The sequence below is a fragment of the Crinia signifera genome, chromosome 2, assembly GCF_055691185.1.
Source record: "Crinia signifera chromosome 2, ASM5569118v1, whole genome shotgun sequence".
Taxonomy (NCBI): domain Eukaryota; kingdom Metazoa; phylum Chordata; class Amphibia; order Anura; family Myobatrachidae; genus Crinia; species Crinia signifera.
Window position 1 is genome coordinate 358,934,212 of NC_139218.1, and position 22,283 is coordinate 358,956,494.

The window sequence follows — 22,283 nt, forward strand, 5'->3', positions numbered from 1 at the left end:
ATTTTGAGTGAATTTTGACTCATTTCATGTGGCATTATGTGAATTTTGTCACATTCCGTGTGGCATGTGATTTTTGACTTATTATGTGTGAATTTTGGCTCAATCCATGTGAACTTAGTCTTATTCTGTGTGGCATAATTTGAATTTTGACTTATTCTGGTGAATTTTGGCTGAATATGTGTGAATTTTGGCTTATTCCTTGTAGCATAATGTGAATTTTGACTCATTCCATGAGAATTTTGGCTAAATCTGTGTGAATTTTAGGTTATTCCGTGTGGCATAATGTTAATTTTGACTTATTCTGTTTGAATTTTGACTCAATCTGTGTGAATTTTGGCTCATTCCGTGGGTATTTTGCCTCATTGGTTGTGTATATTGTGTGATACATTACACTTAAGGACACGCCCCCTTTTGCATGGCCACATCCATTTTGTGTGGTCACGCCCCCTTTCTGGAGCGTCTCCACTTCGACCACCTGTGGTGAAACACCTTTCTTATCAATCACCTATCTCCCCACAGGTGATGGCAATCATACATTACCAAGGAAGTCTAGGAATAGAGCATTTTCTCCCTGAAGGAGAGGGTCAGGTAGGCAACCTTGATATAACATAGAACCGCACTTAGTCCAATATAGAGATATAGAGGAGGTGCTCAACTTTAGAGGACTTGTAATCCCAAGTTCTTGTTCTTAGTATGGAGTAGTCACTCGCCATCACATTGAATGTGCAAAAAAGTCTGTATTTCATTTAGCAGTCACATCAAAACATCATATCTGGTCGACGCTTCGATCCTCAAATATTTAGTGTGCACATATCTGGTGCTATGGATTCTGCTGTTATACCCTGATGTCTCGACAAAGATCTGTGAGCCAATACTAATTGCATATGGGGGGGGGGGGGGGGGGGGTGACAACATAAGTCACTAGACCAGGTGACACCAACCCCAGTTGGGAGTCCCCTCCTTAGTTTCTGGCCAGCAGTAAATAGACGCTGTGTGTCTATCCCCGCGGCCAGAGGGGCTGAGGGCTTGGCTAAATGCTCACAGAGCCTCTGGGCCATGCCCCCACAGCATAAAACAGGGGCATGGCCTCGTGGGATGATGCTATTTTAGGCCATGCCCCCTCCTGCTGCAAGCCACGCCCCTTTATTTCGTGTCCCTCCGTGGCATAACTAAAAGTTGGGAATTATGATATGCGTGACCTAACCAGCTGCTTCATATGTGCACAGTGGAAATGAAAGCGCAGACTTGAGCTAAGGGCACGATTCACACCTGATTGCAAGGCTGAGTGCAATCCTGCCTTGCATATGAACGTGTTCACTGTGCAAATGGAGGTCTATGGGTGCACATCAGTATGCAGCCGTGCGAATATGTCCAAAACCCATCGTAACAGCTGAGGTCACACACCCTCTCTTAAACCACTCCGGCACGCCAAGCATTTCCCAGACACTCCCAGCGTTTTTTCTGGCACACCTGCGTTTCTCTCAGCATTCCCACTAAACGCCCGGTTCCAGCCCCAGGCGCCTACTTCCTGTCAATCACCTTGCCAACGGCGTGCAAATAGAAATAGCAGCAGGATTTCATTGCTTTGCGCATCCTTACTTCGGGCTGAACACATGCAGTGTATAAATAATCGGCCGCCGTGTGAATTCCCGGCCGCGCGATCAGGTCTGAATAGTGTCCTTAGTGTCCTATGGTGCAAACAATTGTTTAGATATCATTTTTTTTTTTTTTAAGTATGAGGTAAATTTACTAAGATGGGAGTGCTATTGAAGACGGAATGCTGCCCATAGCAACCAATCAGATTCTACTTATTTATTTAGCACCTTCTACAAGATAATAGATAGAATCTGATTGGTTGCTATGGGCAACATCCCCTCTTCAATAAATCTCACATCTTAGTAAATCTACCCCTATGTATTTATAGACCAAAATATTTGGGGGCCCATTTATCATTCAATATATGTGGCTAAATCCCCCAAAACACCTGCAAAAATGAAGTATCACTGGAATATATGTAGGAGGGACTGCAGCAAGAATCTCCAATCCCTGCTGCGATCCCTGCTGCTCCGTCGCCGGCCACATCTGCCATAGGTTTCTATGGGGAATGCGAAGCTGCCGATATATCAACATCGGGCAGCAGCGATTCGAATCCGTGGGCTAACGCCATTCTGAGATGGCGGTAGCCCATTGCAGCCTAGGGACTACTGACCGCACTGCCACCGGGGCAGTGCGGTCGGCGGAGGGTCAGCGCTAACCACACCATGCCATACCACCCATGGTCTCTGACCATAGAATGATGGCAAAGGCTCACGCATATGTAAGGTTGCCAATCTTACAGATGCGTGTCTGCTCAGGGGGGAATAGGATGTCAGCTGACCGCCTCCTCGCCTGTCCATCGTGCCTCATTAGCATTAGAATGCCCAACATTCTCTTGGGAACGCCCATGAAAGGCGGGGCGTTCCCATATGGTAATGAGGCAGCCCGACGCTCCACGCCCCTCTCCGCCCCCCCGCCAGCAACAAACAATCTGTTCGCCATGGCCGCACACAACAAGTGTGCTCAGAAATGTGCATGCGCAATAAAAAAAACATCAGTCCCGTGCGAACAAGGGGACCTTGCGAGCAGACCTGAATAAGGTCCTAAATGTATTTACTTTTCTTTATAGAGCAAGTCATATTGACTTTTGCTTTATTTATTACTTTCTTTAGATTATTACGCTACTTCTGTACCCCCTTTAAATGCGAGATTTTATTATACTGCCATGGTTTCCATTGTACATCGGATGGCAAGTTACTGCCATCTTGTGGAAGAATTGAGAATAGCCTTTCATTTTTTGTAATGGGCAAATCCCTTGACATTGCAGAATAATTTTTTTATTTTTTTTATTTTGCTAAATTAGTTACCCTCAGTGTTTCATAAAAATCCAAAGACATTTTTATTATATAAACTCTTCAGTCATTTTATGGATATAAATACAATTTGAATATCAAATATTATTTCCAATATCTGGTAAACTTGCCCGCTGACTATAATAATAAACACAGAAATCTTATAAGCCTGCCACAGTCTCATTTCTAAACTTACTTTTGAGGTGCTGCCATGGGAACTCCTTGGTTTGCCCCAAAAGAGAGTACAGTATTCTTATTTATTTATTTATTTATTAACAGTTTCTTATATAGCGCAGCATATTCCGTTGCGCTTTACAATAGCAGACAGTGAAACAAAACAGGGTATTTACAGACAGTCAAAATGTAGGAGGGCCCTGCTCGCAAGCTTACAATCTATAGGGAAATAGGCATTGATACATAAGGATAGATACTGTATTCTTTATTGCATCGATTCCACCAGAACGCAAGGTTCTATGACTGGTTCTGGAATTTGATAAGCTTGCCTGAAGAGATGAGTCTTCAGGGAACGCTTATAGGTTTGGAGACTGGAGGAGAGTCTTATTGTGCTTGGGAGGGCATTCCACAGAGTGGGTGCAGCCCGAAGAAAGTCCTGCAGTCGGGAATGGGAGCGGGTAATGAGTGTGGATGAGAGACGCAGATCTTGGGAGGAGCGTAGAGGTCGTGTTGGATAATATTTTGAGATAAGAGAGGATATGTATGTTGGTGTAGTTTGGTTTATGGCTTTGTGTGTAAGTAAAAGAATTTTGTATTGAATACGGTAGAATACAGGTAACCAATGAAGTGACTGACAGAGTAGCTTTGCAGACGATGAACGTCTGGCTAGGAAGATTAGCCTTGCAGCTGCATTCATAATGGACTGTAGAGGTGAGAGTCTGTATTGGGGAAGGCCAATAAGGAGACTATTGCAATAATCAATGCGTGAGATGATGAGAGCATGGATTAGAGTTTTTGCAGTGTCTTGTGTAAGGTAAGGGCGAATTTTAAATATGTTTTTTAGGTGCATGTGGCATGATTTTGAGACAGATTGAATGTGGGGTACAAAGGAAAGTTCTGAGTCAAGGATAACACCTAGGCAGCGAGCTTGAGAGGTAGGAGTGATTGTCATCTTCTCAACAGCGATAGAGATATCAGGTTGGTAACTACTATTTATTGGCGGAAATATAATTAATTCTGTTTTTGAGATATTAAGTTTGAGGTGGCGAGATGACATCCAGGATGAAACAGCAGAAAGGCATTCAGAGACACGGCTCAATACAGATGGGGACAGGTCCGGGGAGGATAGGTAGAGCTGAGTATCATCCGCATACAGATGATACTGAAATCCAAAGGAGCTGATTAGTTTGCCAAGAGATGAGGTATAGATTGAGAAAAGCAAGGGACCTAAAACTGAACCCTGAGGTACTCCAACTGAAAGAGGTAGCGAAGAGGAGGTAGAATCAGAGAAACGAACACTAAAGGAGCGGTTAGAGAGGTAGGATGAGAACCAAGAGAGGGCTGTGTCTTTAAGACCTATGGATTGAAGTGTTTGTATGAGAAGTGTGTGGTCAACAGTGTCAAAAGCAGCAGAGAGATCTAGAAGAATTAGTAGTGAGTAGTGGCCTTTAGACTTAGCAGTGACCAGATCATTCACAACTTTAGTCAGTGCTGTCTCTGTGGAGTGTTGGGCACGAAAGCCTGACTGATGCGGGTCCATTAAGTTGTGCGAGTTAAGAAAGTGTGTGAGGCGAGTATAAGCAAGTCTTTCAAGTAGTTTGGAGGTGCATGGAAGTTGAGAAATGGGACGGTAGTTTGAGAGAGAGCTTGGATCAGAATTCTGTTTTTTCAGAATCGGAGTAATAACTGCTTGTTTGAACAATGAAGGAAAGACACCAGTAGAGAAAGAGAGGTTACAGATTTTAGTTAAGATTGGAATGAGCACAGGAGACAGAGATTTACTTATTTGCGAGGGTATAGGGTCAAGAGGAGAGGTAGTAGAGTGGGAGGCAGAGAAAAGTGCAGATACTTCATCTTCATTTGTGGGATCAAATGAAGCAAATGCTTCAGAGGGCTCAGGTATGGAATTGAGCATATCACCAACCGAGTTGGAGCATACCAATTCATCTCTGATCTTGTCAATCTTATCCCTGAAGTAGGAAGCAAGATCTTGTGCATGAATAGTGGTTGGTGGCTTGGGTGAGGGAGGGTTGAGAAGGGATTTAAATGTATTAAAAAGTCGTTTTGGGTTAGAAGCTTGAGCAGAAATGAGAGTTTGGAAATATGTTTGTTTGGCAGTTTCCAGGGCATAACTATAGTACTGGTAGATATTCTTATATGTAAAGAAATCCATTGGGCTGTGAGATTTACGCCATTTACGCTCAGCTTTGCGTGAGATATTTTGTAGGTGTCTCGTTAATTTAGAGTGCCACGGTTGGCGTCTAGGCCTACGTGGAGTGTGGTGGGTAACTGGAGCCACTTCATCCAGGGCTGTTTTGAGGGTTAGGTTTAGGTGTGATACCGCCATCTCAGGAGTAGTGAATGCAGAAATAGGAGCAAGCTGTTGTTGCAGTGAGGAGGAGAGTACTTGAAAATTAATATCATTAATATTTCTGCGGGCTTGAGGTGGATTAAAGGATTTCTGTGTTTTTGAGTTCGAAGTACTAGAGGACAGCATGCAGGTGATAAGGTTGTGATCTGAGAGAGGGAAAGGAGAATTGGTGAATTCCGACACTGAGCACAGCTTAGTGAATATCAGATCAAGGCAGTGGCCATCCCGATGAGTAGAGGAGTCAGTCCATTGGGAGAGGCCGAGAGAGGAGGTTAGAGAGAGTAGTTTGGAGGCATGAGCAGCAGATTTTGGGCTATCAATAGCAATGTTGAAGTCACCCATGATGATGGTTGAGATGTCAGCAGAAAGGAAGTGAGGGAGCCAGGCAGAAAAATCTTCCAGAAATCGTGTTGGCTGCCCAGGTGGGCGATAGATAGCTGCAACACGCAGCGAGAAAGGAGTGTAAGTTCTGATGGAATGTACTTCAAATGATGTGAATGTGAGTGATGGAACCTGTGGTATAACTTTGTATGTGAAGGATTGGGATAGTAATATTCCAACCCCACCTCCTCTGCTGTCACCAGGCCTGGGTGTGTGTGTGAAGTGAAGAGCACCGTGTGACAGGGCTGCAGGGGAGGCTGTGTCTGATTGTGAGAGCCATGTTTCTGTTATAGCCAGCAGGTTGAAGTTGTTTGAAATGAAGAGGTCGTTGATGGATGTTAATTTGTTGCCAACAGAGCGTGCATTCCATAATGCACATTTTAGTGATTTGGGGGATGAAGGGAGGCATTTGATGTTTATGAGGTTAGCTGGATTACTATGTTCCTGAGAGTTAGGTGCCTGCGAGTGGGGCAAGCAGCTGGGGCCTGGATTAAGTGAAATGTCACCAGCTAATAGAAGCAGTAGAGAGAGATAGGTGTAGCTGCAGGTGGTTTGTGAATGTTGTTTCTGGCGACAGTTTGTGGATGTTATTGTCAATGTAGAGAGATATGTAAAAATCTCATGAGTGTTAATAAGAGGGTTGTGGATAATGGAGGCAGAAATGTGTATAGAGGGCTGAGCTTCAGGGAGAGAGAGAGAAGAGACTGATTTTGAGAGAAAACCATGGAGAGCGAAGCAGAGCAATAGTTTATAGTACATGGTGTATTTGAACAGTTCTATAGGCCAAGAGTTATATTAGACTTGCAATAGTTAATACCAGCTTACTGGTGTTGCTCAGATAGTAATTTATAAACCCTACATATATGTGAGTGCACGCTGATTAGCACAGATGACCATAGATTGCATACAATGCTATGGCATGCAGTGAAGTAAATGTTTTCAGTTGTGGAGTTACCCTGTATTTGGTGAAGCAGACACCAGCCTAATATGGCTCCAATTAGCAAATTTGCAATGTCTAAATGTACAAACACAAGTATTGCAATATAGAAGCAGATTATGTTATTAGAATGGATGAATCACATACACAAACAGGCAGCATAGTGACAGTGTGAGTATATAGGAGTGCAGGTTAGGTACATACGTTCAATTTTAGAGGTTAATGCAAAAGGTTGTTAAACTTTCTTAGGCTTGAAGATGTCTTGGTGAGGAGTTCATCTGTTTTCATCCTGTTCAAGTCCTGAATAAGTCCTGAATTTGTTGTATCATTACAGAACCCTTTTAAATAAACCCTTATAAAATAACCCAACAGCCCAGGCTACAACAGCCTAGTAAGGCTCCCTTATAAATGATGGATTCTGTCCATGTGAAGTCAATACAACTAATCAAAGCCTGAACAATCCACCCCTCCCCAATTACAAGGCAGGCAATAAAACTCCAATATAAACAAACATTCAAATAGCAGATTGCCAGCACTTGAAGACAAATTAGTTTAAACTTATACAAGAGCTCTCAAATCTATAAATAATATTAGCACTGTCTTGGATTACCCAATCAAAATATTTGATTCCCTGTTAAGCTGCAGGAGCAGACAGGCCAGTATACCAATAGCGATATTTACCCAATCAAAATATTTGATTCCCTGTTAAGCTGCAGGAGCAGACAGGCCAGTATACCAATAGCGATATTTACCCAATCAAAATATTTGATTCCCTGTTAAGCTGCAGGAGCAGACAGGCCAGTATACCAATAGCGATATTTACCCAATCAAAATATTTGATTCCCTGTTAAGCTGCAGGAGCAGACAGGCCAGTATACCAATAGCGATATTTACCTGTAATGACAGAAAAGAACACAGGATCACATCACAGTCCAGTCCTTGGCACAGACATAGTCACTATGTAAGTCCTGAATAAGTCCTGAATTTGTTGTATCATTACAGAACCCTTTTAAATAAACCCTTATAAAATAACCCAACAGCCCAGGCTACAACAGCCTAGTAAGGCTCCCTTATAAATGATGGATTCTGTCCATGTGAAGTCAATACAACTAATCAAAGCCTGAACAATCCACCCCTCCCCAATTACAAGGCAGGCAATAAAACTCCAATATAAACAAACATTCAAATAGCAGATTGCCAGCACTTGAAGACAAATTAGTTTAAACTTATACAAGAGCTCTCAAATCTATAAATAATATTAGCACTGTCTTGGATTACCCAATCAAAATATTTGATTCCCTGTTAAGCTGCAGGAGCAGACAGGCCAGTATACCAATAGCGATATTTACCCAATCAAAATATTTGATTCCCTGTTAAGCTGCAGGAGCAGACAGGCCAGTATACCAATAGCGATATTTACCCAATCAAAATATTTGATTCCCTGTTAAGCTGCAGGAGCAGACAGGCCAGTATACCAATAGCGATATTTACCCAATCAAAATATTTGATTCCCTGTTAAGCTGCAGGAGCAGACAGGCCAGTATACCAATAGCGATATTTACCCAATCAAAATATTTGATTCCCTGTTAAGCTGCAGGAGCAGACAGGCCAGTATACCAATAGCGATATTTACCCAATCAAAATATTTGATTCCCTGTTAAGCTGCAGGAGCAGACAGGCCAGTATACCAATAGCGATATTTACCCAATCAAAATATTTGATTCCCTGTTAAGCTGCAGGAGCAGACAGGCCAGTATACCAATAGCGATATTTACCCAATCAAAATATTTGATTCCCTGTTAAGCTGCAGGAGCAGACAGGCCAGTATACCAATAGCGATATTTACCCAATCAAAATATTTGATTCCCTGTTAAGCTGCAGGAGCAGACAGGCCAGTATACCAATAGCGATATTTACCCAATCAAAATATTTGATTCCCTGTTAAGCTGCAGGAGCAGACAGGCCAGTATACCAATAGCGATATTTACCTGTAATGACAGAAAAGAACACAGGATCACATCACAGTCCAGTCCTTGGCACAGACATAGTCACTATGTAAGTCCTGAATAAGTCCTGAATTTGTTGTATCATTACAGAACCCTTTTAAATAAACCCTTATAAAATAACCCAACAGCCCAGGCTACAACAGCCTAGTAAGGCTCCCTTATAAATGATGGATTCTGTCCATGTGAAGTCAATACAACTAATCAAAGCCTGAACAATCCACCCCTCCCCAATTACAAGGCAGGCAATAAAACTCCAATATAAACAAACATTCAAATAGCAGATTGCCAGCACTTGAAGACAAATTAGTTTAAACTTATACAAGAGCTCTCAAATCTATAAATAATATTAGCACTGTCTTGGATTACCCAATCAAAATATTTGATTCCCTGTTAAGCTGCAGGAGCAGACAGGCCAGTATACCAATAGCGATATTTACCCAATCAAAATATTTGATTCCCTGTTAAGCTGCAGGAGCAGACAGGCCAGTATACCAATAGCGATATTTACCCAATCAAAATATTTGATTCCCTGTTAAGCTGCAGGAGCAGACAGGCCAGTATACCAATAGCGATATTTACCCAATCAAAATATTTGATTCCCTGTTAAGCTGCAGGAGCAGACAGGCCAGTATACCAATAGCGATATTTACCCAATCAAAATATTTGATTCCCTGTTAAGCTGCAGGAGCAGACAGGCCAGTATACCAATAGCGATATTTACCTGTAATGACAGAAAAGAACACAGGATCACATCACAGTCCAGTCCTTGGCACAGACATAGTCACTATGTAAGTCCTGAATAAGTCCTGAATTTGTTGTATCATTACAGAACCCTTTTAAATAAACCCTTATAAAATAACCCAACAGCCCAGGCTACAACAGCCTAGTAAGGCTCCCTTATAAATGATGGATTCTGTCCATGTGAAGTCAATACAACTAATCAAAGCCTGAACAATCCACCCCTCCCCAATTACAAGGCAGGCAATAAAACTCCAATATAAACAAACATTCAAATAGCAGATTGCCAGCACTTGAAGACAAATTAGTTTAAACTTATACAAGAGCTCTCAAATCTATAAATAATATTAGCACTGTCTTGGATTACCCAATCAAAATATTTGATTCCCTGTTAAGCTGCAGGAGCAGACAGGCCAGTATACCAATAGCGATATTTACCCAATCAAAATATTTGATTCCCTGTTAAGCTGCAGGAGCAGACAGGCCAGTATACCAATAGCGATATTTACCCAATCAAAATATTTGATTCCCTGTTAAGCTGCAGGAGCAGACAGGCCAGTATACCAATAGCGATATTTACCCAATCAAAATATTTGATTCCCTGTTAAGCTGCAGGAGCAGACAGGCCAGTATACCAATAGCGATATTTACCCAATCAAAATATTTGATTCCCTGTTAAGCTGCAGGAGCAGACAGGCCAGTATACCAATAGCGATATTTACCCAATCAAAATATTTGATTCCCTGTTAAGCTGCAGGAGCAGACAGGCCAGTATACCAATAGCGATATTTACCTGTAATGACAGAAAAGAACACAGGATCACATCACAGTCCAGTCCTTGGCACAGACATAGTCACTATGTAAGTCCTGAATAAGTCCTGAATTTGTTGTATCATTACAGAACCCTTTTAAATAAACCCTTATAAAATAACCCAACAGCCCAGGCTACAACAGCCTAGTAAGGCTCCCTTATAAATGATGGATTCTGTCCATGTGAAGTCAATACAACTAATCAAAGCCTGAACAATCCACCCCTCCCCAATTACAAGGCAGGCAATAAAACTCCAATATAAACAAACATTCAAATAGCAGATTGCCAGCACTTGAAGACAAATTAGTTTAAACTTATACAAGAGCTCTCAAATCTATAAATAATATTAGCACTGTCTTGGATTACCCAATCAAAATATTTGATTCCCTGTTAAGCTGCAGGAGCAGACAGGCCAGTATACCAATAGCGATATTTACCCAATCAAAATATTTGATTCCCTGTTAAGCTGCAGGAGCAGACAGGCCAGTATACCAATAGCGATATTTACCCAATCAAAATATTTGATTCCCTGTTAAGCTGCAGGAGCAGACAGGCCAGTATACCAATAGCGATATTTACCCAATCAAAATATTTGATTCCCTGTTAAGCTGCAGGAGCAGACAGGCCAGTATACCAATAGCGATATTTACCTGTAATGACAGAAAAGAACACAGGATCACATCACAGTCCAGTCCTTGGCACAGACATAGTCACTATGTAAGTCCTGAATAAGTCCTGAATTTGTTGTATCATTACAGAACCCTTTTAAATAAACCCTTATAAAATAACCCAACAGCCCAGGCTACAACAGCCTAGTAAGGCTCCCTTATAAATGATGGATTCTGTCCATGTGAAGTCAATACAACTAATCAAAGCCTGAACAATCCACCCCTCCCCAATTACAAGGCAGGCAATAAAACTCCAATATAAACAAACATTCAAATAGCAGATTGCCAGCACTTGAAGACAAATTAGTTTAAACTTATACAAGAGCTCTCAAATCTATAAATAATATTAGCACTGTCTTGGATTACCCAATCAAAATATTTGATTCCCTGTTAAGCTGCAGGAGCAGACAGGCCAGTATACCAATAGCGATATTTACCCAATCAAAATATTTGATTCCCTGTTAAGCTGCAGGAGCAGACAGGCCAGTATACCAATAGCGATATTTACCCAATCAAAATATTTGATTCCCTGTTAAGCTGCAGGAGCAGACAGGCCAGTATACCAATAGCGATATTTACCCAATCAAAATATTTGATTCCCTGTTAAGCTGCAGGAGCAGACAGGCCAGTATACCAATAGCGATATTTACCCAATCAAAATATTTGATTCCCTGTTAAGCTGCAGGAGCAGACAGGCCAGTATACCAATAGCGATATTTACCCAATCAAAATATTTGATTCCCTGTTAAGCTGCAGGAGCAGACAGGCCAGTATACCAATAGCGATATTTACCCAATCAAAATATTTGATTCCCTGTTAAGCTGCAGGAGCAGACAGGCCAGTATACCAATAGCGATATTTACCTGTAATGACAGAAAAGAACACAGGATCACATCACAGTCCAGTCCTTGGCACAGACATAGTCACTATGTAAGTCCTGAATAAGTCCTGAATTTGTTGTATCATTACAGAACCCTTTTAAATAAACCCTTATAAAATAACCCAACAGAACAGGCTACAAAAGCCTAGTACGGCGCCCTTATAAATGATGGATTCTGTCCATGTGAAGTCAATACAACTAATCAAAGCCTGAACAATCCACCCCTCCCCAATTACAAGGCAGGCAATAAAACTCCAATATAAACAAACATTCAAATAGCAGATTGCCAGCACTTGAAGACAAATTAGTTTAAACTTATACAAGAGCTCTCAAATCTATAAATAATATTAGCACTGTCTTGGATTACCCAATCAAAATATTTGATTCCCTGTTAAGCTGCAGGAGCAGACAGGCCAGTATACCAATAGCGATATTTACCCAATCAAAATATTTGATTCCCTGTTAAGCTGCAGGAGCAGACAGGCCAGTATACCAATAGCGATATTTACCCAATCAAAATATTTGATTCCCTGTTAAGCTGCAGGAGCAGACAGGCCAGTATACCAATAGCGATATTTACCCAATCAAAATATTTGATTCCCTGTTAAGCTGCAGGAGCAGACAGGCCAGTATACCAATAGCGATATTTACCTGTAATGACAGAAAAGAACACAGGATCACATCACAGTCCAGTCCTTGGCACAGACATAGTCACTATGTAAGTCCTGAATAAGTCCTGAATTTGTTGTATCATTACAGAACCCTTTTAAATAAACCCTTATAAAATAACCCAACAGCCCAGGCTACAACAGCCTAGTAAGGCTCCCTTATAAATGATGGATTCTGTCCATGTGAAGTCAATACAACTAATCAAAGCCTGAACAATCCACCCCTCCCCAATTACAAGGCAGGCAATAAAACTCCAATATAAACAAACATTCAAATAGCAGATTGCCAGCACTTGAAGACAAATTAGTTTAAACTTATACAAGAGCTCTCAAATCTATAAATAATATTAGCACTGTCTTGGATTACCCAATCAAAATATTTGATTCCCTGTTAAGCTGCAGGAGCAGACAGGCCAGTATACCAATAGCGATATTTACCCAATCAAAATATTTGATTCCCTGTTAAGCTGCAGGAGCAGACAGGCCAGTATACCAATAGCGATATTTACCCAATCAAAATATTTGATTCCCTGTTAAGCTGCAGGAGCAGACAGGCCAGTATACCAATAGCGATATTTACCTGTAATGACAGAAAAGAACACAGGATCACATCACAGTCCAGTCCTTGGCACAGACATAGTCACTATGTAAGTCCTGAATAAGTCCTGAATTTGTTGTATCATTACAGAACCCTTTTAAATAAACCCTTATAAAATAACCCAACAGCCCAGGCTACAACAGCCTAGTAAGGCTCCCTTATAAATGATGGATTCTGTCCATGTGAAGTCAATACAACTAATCAAAGCCTGAACAATCCACCCCTCCCCAATTACAAGGCAGGCAATAAAACTCCAATATAAACAAACATTCAAATAGCAGATTGCCAGCACTTGAAGACAAATTAGTTTAAACTTATACAAGAGCTCTCAAATCTATAAATAATATTAGCACTGTCTTGGATTACCCAATCAAAATATTTGATTCCCTGTTAAGCTGCAGGAGCAGACAGGCCAGTATACCAATAGCGATATTTACCCAATCAAAATATTTGATTCCCTGTTAAGCTGCAGGAGCAGACAGGCCAGTATACCAATAGCGATATTTACCCAATCAAAATATTTGATTCCCTGTTAAGCTGCAGGAGCAGACAGGCCAGTATACCAATAGCGATATTTACCCAATCAAAATATTTGATTCCCTGTTAAGCTGCAGGAGCAGACAGGCCAGTATACCAATAGCGATATTTACCCAATCAAAATATTTGATTCCCTGTTAAGCTGCAGGAGCAGACAGGCCAGTATACCAATAGCGATATTTACCCAATCAAAATATTTGATTCCCTGTTAAGCTGCAGGAGCAGACAGGCCAGTATACCAATAGCGATATTTACCCAATCAAAATATTTGATTCCCTGTTAAGCTGCAGGAGCAGACAGGCCAGTATACCAATAGCGATATTTACCTGTAATGACAGAAAAGAACACAGGATCACATCACAGTCCAGTCCTTGGCACAGACATAGTCACTATGTAAGTCCTGAATAAGTCCTGAATTTGTTGTATCATTACAGAACCCTTTTAAATAAACCCTTATAAAATAACCCAACAGCCCAGGCTACAACAGCCTAGTAAGGCTCCCTTATAAATGATGGATTCTGTCCATGTGAAGTCAATACAACTAATCAAAGCCTGAACAATCCACCCCTCCCCAATTACAAGGCAGGCAATAAAACTCCAATATAAACAAACATTCAAATAGCAGATTGCCAGCACTTGAAGACAAATTAGTTTAAACTTATACAAGAGCTCTCAAATCTATAAATAATATTAGCACTGTCTTGGATTACCCAATCAAAATATTTGATTCCCTGTTAAGCTGCAGGAGCAGACAGGCCAGTATACCAATAGCGATATTTACCCAATCAAAATATTTGATTCCCTGTTAAGCTGCAGGAGCAGACAGGCCAGTATACCAATAGCGATATTTACCCAATCAAAATATTTGATTCCCTGTTAAGCTGCAGGAGCAGACAGGCCAGTATACCAATAGCGATATTTACCCAATCAAAATATTTGATTCCCTGTTAAGCTGCAGGAGCAGACAGGCCAGTATACCAATAGCGATATTTACCCAATCAAAATATTTGATTCCCTGTTAAGCTGCAGGAGCAGACAGGCCAGTATACCAATAGCGATATTTACCTGTAATGACAGAAAAGAACACAGGATCACATCACAGTCCAGTCCTTGGCACAGACATAGTCACTATGTAAGTCCTGAATAAGTCCTGAATTTGTTGTATCATTACAGAACCCTTTTAAATAAACCCTTATAAAATAACCCAACAGCCCAGGCTACAACAGCCTAGTAAGGCTCCCTTATAAATGATGGATTCTGTCCATGTGAAGTCATCACAACTAATCAAAGCCTGAACAATCCACCCCTCCCCAATTACAAGGCAGGCAATAAAACTCCAATATAAACAAACATTCAAATAGCAGATTGCCAGCACTTGAAGACAAATTAGTTTAAACTTATACAAGAGCTCTCAAATCTATAAATAATATTAGCACTGTCTTGGATTACCCAATCAAAATATTTGATTCCCTGTTAAGCTGCAGGAGCAGACAGGCCAGTATACCAATAGCGATATTTACCCAATCAAAATATTTGATTCCCTGTTAAGCTGCAGGAGCAGACAGGCCAGTATACCAATAGCGATATTTACCCAATCAAAATATTTGATTCCCTGTTAAGCTGCAGGAGCAGACAGGCCAGTATACCAATAGCGATATTTACCCAATCAAAATATTTGATTCCCTGTTAAGCTGCAGGAGCAGACAGGCCAGTATACCAATAGCGATATTTACCCAATCAAAATATTTGATTCCCTGTTAAGCTGCAGGAGCAGACAGGCCAGTATACCAATAGCGATATTTACCCAATCAAAATATTTGATTCCCTGTTAAGCTGCAGGAGCAGACAGGCCAGTATACCAATAGCGATATTTACCCAATCAAAATATTTGATTCCCTGTTAAGCTGCAGGAGCAGACAGGCCAGTATACCAATAGCGATATTTACCTGTAATGACAGAAAAGAACACAGGATCACATCACAGTCCAGTCCTTGGCACAGACATAGTCACTATGTAAGTCCTGAATAAGTCCTGAATTTGTTGTATCATTACAGAACCCTTTTAAATAAACCCTTATAAAATAACCCAACAGCCCAGGCTACAACAGCCTAGTAAGGCTCCCTTATAAATGATGGATTCTGTCCATGTGAAGTCAATACAACTAATCAAAGCCTGAACAATCCACCCCTCCCCAATTACAAGGCAGGCAATAAAACTCCAATATAAACAAACATTCAAATAGCAGATTGCCAGCACTTGAAGACAAATTAGTTTAAACTTATACAAGAGCTCTCAAATCTATAAATAATATTAGCACTGTCTTGGATTACCCAATCAAAATATTTGATTCCCTGTTAAGCTGCAGGAGCAGACAGGCCAGTATACCAATAGCGATATTTACCCAATCAAAATATTTGATTCCCTGTTAAGCTGCAGGAGCAGACAGGCCAGTATACCAATAGCGATATTTACCCAATCAAAATATTTGATTCCCTGTTAAGCTGCAGGAGCAGACAGGCCAGTATACCAATAGCGATATTTACCCAATCAAAATATTTGATTCCCTGTTAAGCTGCAGGAGCAGACAGGCCAGTATACCAATAGCGATATTTACCTGTAATGACAGAAAAGAACACAGGATCACATCACAGTCCAGTCCTTGGCACAGACATAGTCACTATGTAAGTCCTGAATAAGTCCTGAATTTGTTGTATCATTACAGAACCCTTTTAAATAAACCCTTATAAAATAACCCAACAGCCCAGGCTACAACAGCCTAGTAAGGCTCCCTTATAAATGATGGATTCTGTCCATGTGAAGTCAATACAACTAATCAAAGCCTGAACAATCCACCCCTCCCCAATTACAAGGCAGGCAATAAAACTCCAATATAAACAAACATTCAAATAGCAGATTGCCAGCACTTGAAGACAAATTAGTTTAAACTTATACAAGAGCTCTCAAATCTATAAATAATATTAGCACTGTCTTGGATTACCCAATCAAAATATTTGATTCCCTGTTAAGCTGCAGGAGCAGACAGGCCAGTATACCAATAGCGATATTTACCCAATCAAAATATTTGATTCCCTGTTAAGCTGCAGGAGCAGACAGGCCAGTATACCAATAGCGATATTTACCCAATCAAAATATTTGATTCCCTGTTAAGCTGCAGGAGCAGACAGGCCAGTATACCAATAGCGATATTTACCCAATCAAAATATTTGATTCCCTGTTAAGCTGCAGGAGCAGACAGGCCAGTATACCAATAGCGATATTTACCCAATCAAAATATTTGATTCCCTGTTAAGCTGCAGGAGCAGACAGGCCAGTATACCAATAGCGATATTTACCCAATCAAAATATTTGATTCCCTGTTAAGCTGCAGGAGCAGACAGGCCAGTATACCAATAGCGATATTTACCCAATCAAAATATTTGATTCCCTGTTAAGCTGCAGGAGCAGACAGGCCAGTATACCAATAGCGATATTTACCTGTAATGACAGAAAAGAACACAGGATCACATCACAGTCCAGTCCTTGGCACAGACATAGTCACTATGTAAGTCCTGAATAAGTCCTGAATTTGTTGTATCATTACAGAACCCTTTTAAATAAACCCTTATAAAATAACCCAACAGAACAGGCTACAAAAGCCTAGTACGGCGCCCTTATAAATGATGGATTCTGTCCATGTGAAGTCAATACAACTAATCAAAGCCTGAACAATCCACCCCTCCCCAATTACAAGGCAGGCAATAAAACTCCAATATAAACAAACATTCAAATAGCAGATTGCCAGCACTTGAAGACAAATTAGTTTAAACTTATACAAGAGCTCTCAAATCTATAAATAATATTAGCACTGTCTTGGATTACCCAATCAAAATATTTGATTCCCTGTTAAGCTGCAGGAGCAGACAGGCCAGTATACCAATAGCGATATTTACCCAATCAAAATATTTGATTCCCTGTTAAGCTGCAGGAGCAGACAGGCCAGTATACCAATAGCGATATTTACCCAATCAAAATATTTGATTCCCTGTTAAGCTGCAGGAGCAGACAGGCCAGTATACCAATAGCGATATTTACCCAATCAAAATATTTGATTCCCTGTTAAGCTGCAGGAGCAGACAGGCCAGTATACCAATAGCGATATTTACCTGTAATGACAGAAAAGAACACAGGATCACATCACAGTCCAGTCCTTGGCACAGACATAGTCACTATGTAAGTCCTGAATAAGTCCTGAATTTGTTGTATCATTACAGAACCCTTTTAAATAAACCCTTATAAAATAACCCAACAGCCCAGGCTACAACAGCCTAGTAAGGCTCCCTTATAAATGATGGATTCTGTCCATGTGAAGTCAATACAACTAATCAAAGCCTGAACAATCCACCCCTCCCCAATTACAAGGCAGGCAATAAAACTCCAATATAAACAAACATTCAAATAGCAGATTGCCAGCACTTGAAGACAAATTAGTTTAAACTTATACAAGAGCTCTCAAATCTATAAATAATATTAGCACTGTCTTGGATTACCCAATCAAAATATTTGATTCCCTGTTAAGCTGCAGGAGCAGACAGGCCAGTATACCAATAGCGATATTTACCCAATCAAAATATTTGATTCCCTGTTAAGCTGCAGGAGCAGACAGGCCAGTATACCAATAGCGATATTTACCCAATCAAAATATTTGATTCCCTGTTAAGCTGCAGGAGCAGACAGGCCAGTATACCAATAGCGATATTTACCCAATCAAAATATTTGATTCCCTGTTAAGCTGCAGGAGCAGACAGGCCAGTATACCAATAGCGATATTTACCTGTAATGACAGAAAAGAACACAGGATCACATCACAGTCCAGTCCTTGGCACAGACATAGTCACTATGTAAGTCCTGAATAAGTCCTGAATTTGTTGTATCATTACAGAACCCTTTTAAATAAACCCTTATAAAATAACCCAACAGCCCAGGCTACAACAGCCTAGTAAGGCTCCCTTATAAATGATGGATTCTGTCCATGTGAAGTCAATACAACTAATCAAAGCCTGAACAATCCACCCCTCCCCAATTACAAGGCAGGCAATAAAACTCCAATATAAACAAACATTCAAATAGCAGATTGCCAGCACTTGAAGACAAATTAGTTTAAACTTATACAAGAGCTCTCAAATCTATAAATAATATTAGCACTGTCTTGGATTACCCAATCAAAATATTTGATTCCCTGTTAAGCTGCAGGAGCAGACAGGCCAGTATACCAATAGCGATATTTACCCAATCAAAATATTTGATTCCCTGTTAAGCTGCAGGAGCAGACAGGCCAGTATACCAATAGCGATATTTACCCAATCAAAATATTTGATTCCCTGTTAAGCTGCAGGAGCAGACAGGCCAGTATACCAATAGCGATATTTACCCAATCAAAATATTTGATTCCCTGTTAAGCTGCAGGAGCAGACAGGCCAGTATACCAATAGCGATATTTACCCAATCAAAATATTTGATTCCCTGTTAAGCTGCAGGAGCAGACAGGCCAGTATACCAATAGCGATATTTACCCAATCAAAATATTTGATTCCCTGTTAAGCTGCAGGAGCAGACAGGCCAGTATACCAATAGCGATATTTACCCAATCAAAATATTTGATTCCCTGTTAAGCTGCAGGAGCAGACAGGCCAGTATACCAATAGCGATATTTACCCAATCAAAATATTTGATTCCCTGTTAAGCTGCAGGAGCAGACAGGCCAGTATACCAATAGCGATATTTACCTGTAATGACAGAAAAGAACACAGGATCACATCACAGTCCAGTCCTTGGCACAGACATAGTCACTATGTAAGTCCTGAATAAGTCCTGAATTTGTTGTATCATTACAGAACCCTTTTAAATAAACCCTTATAAAATAACCCAACAGCCCAGGCTACAACAGCCTAGTAAGGCTCCCTTATAAATGATGGATTCTGTCCATGTGAAGTCAATACAACTAATCAAAGCCTGAACAATCCACCCCTCCCCAATTACAAGGCAGGCAATAAAACTCCAATATAAACAAACATTCAAATAGCAGATTGCCAGCACTTGAAGACAAATTAGTTTAAACTTATACAAGAGCTCTCAAATCTATAAATAATATTAGCACTGTCTTGGATTACCCAATCAAAATATTTGATTCCCTGTTAAGCTGCAGGAGCAGACAGGCCAGTATACCAATAGCGATATTTACCCAACCAAAATATTTGATTCCCTGTTAAGCTGCAGGAGCAGACAGGCCAGTATACCAATAGCGATATTTACCCAATCAAAATATTTGATTCCCTGTTAAGCTGCAGGAGCAGACAGGCCAGTATACCAATAGCGATATTTACCCAATCAAAATATTTGATTCCCTGTTAAGCTGCAGGAGCAGACAGGCCAGTATACCAATAGCGATATTTACCTGTAATGACAGAAAAGAACACAGGATCACATCACAGTCCAGTCCTTGGCACAGACATAGTCACTATGTAAGTCCTGAATAAGTCCTGAATTTGTTGTATCATTACAGAACCCTTTTAAATAAACCCTTATAAAATAACCCAACAGCCCAGGCTACAACAGCCTAGTAAGGCTCCCTTATAAATGATGGATTCTGTCCATGTGAAGTCAATACAACTAATCAAAGCCTGAACAATCCACCCCTCCCCAATTACAAGGCAGGCAATAAAACTCCAATATAAACAAACATTCAAATAGCAGATTGCCAGCACTTGAAGACAAATTAGTTTAAACTTATACAAGAGCTCTCAAATCTATAAATAATATTAGCACTGTCTTGGATTACCCAATCAAAATATTTGATTCCCTGTTAAGCTGCAGGAGCAGACAGGCCAGTATACCAATAGCGATATTTACCCAATCAAAATATTTGATTCCCTGTTAAGCTGCAGGAGCAGACAGGCCAGTATACCAATAGCGATATTTACCCAATCAAAATATTTGATTCCCTGTTAAGCTGCAGGAGCAGACAGGCCAGTATACCAATAGCGATATTTACCCAATCAAAATATTTGATTCCCTGTTAAGCTGCAGGAGCAGACAGGCCAGTATACCAATAGCGATATTTACCCAATCAAAATATTTGATTCCCTGTTAAGCTGCAGGAGCAGACAGGCCAGTATACCAATAGCGATATTTACCTGTAATGACAGAAAAGAACACAGGATCACATCACAGTCCAGTCCTTGGCACAGACATAGTCACTATGTAAGTCCTGAATAAGTCCTGAATTTGTTGTATCATTACAGAACCCTTTTAAATAAACCCTTATAAAATAACCCAACAGCCCAGGCTACAACAGCCTAGTAAGGCTCCCTTATAAATGATGGATTCTGTCCATGTGAAGTCAATACAACTAATCAAAGCCTGAACAATCCACCCCTCCCCAATTACAAGGCAGGCAATAAAACTCCAATATAAACAAACATTCAAATAGCAGATTGCCAGCACTTGAAGACAAATTAGTTTAAACTTATACAAGAGCTCTCAAATCTATAAATAATATTAGCACTGTCTTGGATTACCCAATCAAAATATTTGATTCCCTGTTAAGCTGCAGGAGCAGACAGGCCAGTATACCAATAGCGATATTTACCCAATCAAAATATTTGATTCCCTGTTAAGCTGCAGGAGCAGACAGGCCAGTATACCAATAGCGATATTTACCCAATCAAAATATTTGATTCCCTGTTAAGCTGCAGGAGCAGACAGGCCAGTATACCAATAGCGATATTTACCCAATCAAAATATTTGATTCCCTGTTAAGCTGCAGGAGCAGACAGGCCAGTATACCAATAGCGATATTTACCCAATCAAAATATTTGATTCCCTGTTAAGCTGCAGGAGCAGACAGGCCAGTATACCAATAGCGATATTTACCCAATCAAAATATTTGATTCCCTGTTAAGCTGCAGGAGCAGACAGGCCAGTATACCAATAGCGATATTTACCCAATCAAAATATTTGATTCCCTGTTAAGCTGCAGGAGCAGACAGGCCAGTATACCAATAGCGATATTTACCCAATCAAAATATTTGATTCCCTGTTAAGCTGCAGGAGCAGACAGGCCAGTATACCAATAGCGATATTTACCCAATCAAAATATTTGATTCCCTGTTAAGCTGCAGGAGCAGACAGGCCAGTATACCAATAGCGATATTTACCCAATCAAAATATTTGATTCCCTGTTAAGCTGCAGGAGCAGACAGGCCAGTATACCAATAGCGATATTTACCCAATCAAAATATTTGATTCCCTGTTAAGCTGCAGGAGCAGACAGGCCAGTATACCAATAGCGATATTTACCTGTAATGACAGAAAAGAACACAGGATCACATCACAGTCCAGTCCTTGGCACAGACATAGTCACTATGTAAGTCCTGAATAAGTCCTGAATTTGTTGTATCATTACAGAACCCTTTTAAATAAACCCTTATAAAATAACCCAACAGCCCAGGCTACAACAGCCTAGTAAGGCTCCCTTATAAATGATGGATTCTGTCCATGTGAAGTCAATACAACTAATCAAAGCCTGAACAATCCACCCCTCCCCAATTACAAGGCAGGCAATAAAACT

General features: G+C 40.5%; 1 protein-coding gene across 2 annotated transcripts in view; it reads left to right on the forward strand.

Moving 5' to 3' along the window:
- The window catches only part of FLT3 (fms related receptor tyrosine kinase 3), a 144,916-nt gene that overhangs the window by 21,669 nt on the left and 100,964 nt on the right, over nt 1–22,283 (forward strand). Inside the window, exon 1 of one of the 2 annotated variants that reach the window (XM_083169859.1) lies at nt 520–588. The exons of the other annotated variant lie outside the window; for it this stretch is intronic. The gene's annotated coding sequence lies outside the window, so the exon portion shown is untranslated. Of the gene's footprint in view, nt 1–519; nt 589–22,283 lie in introns of those variants that run through there. 2 annotated transcript variants of the gene reach the window in all.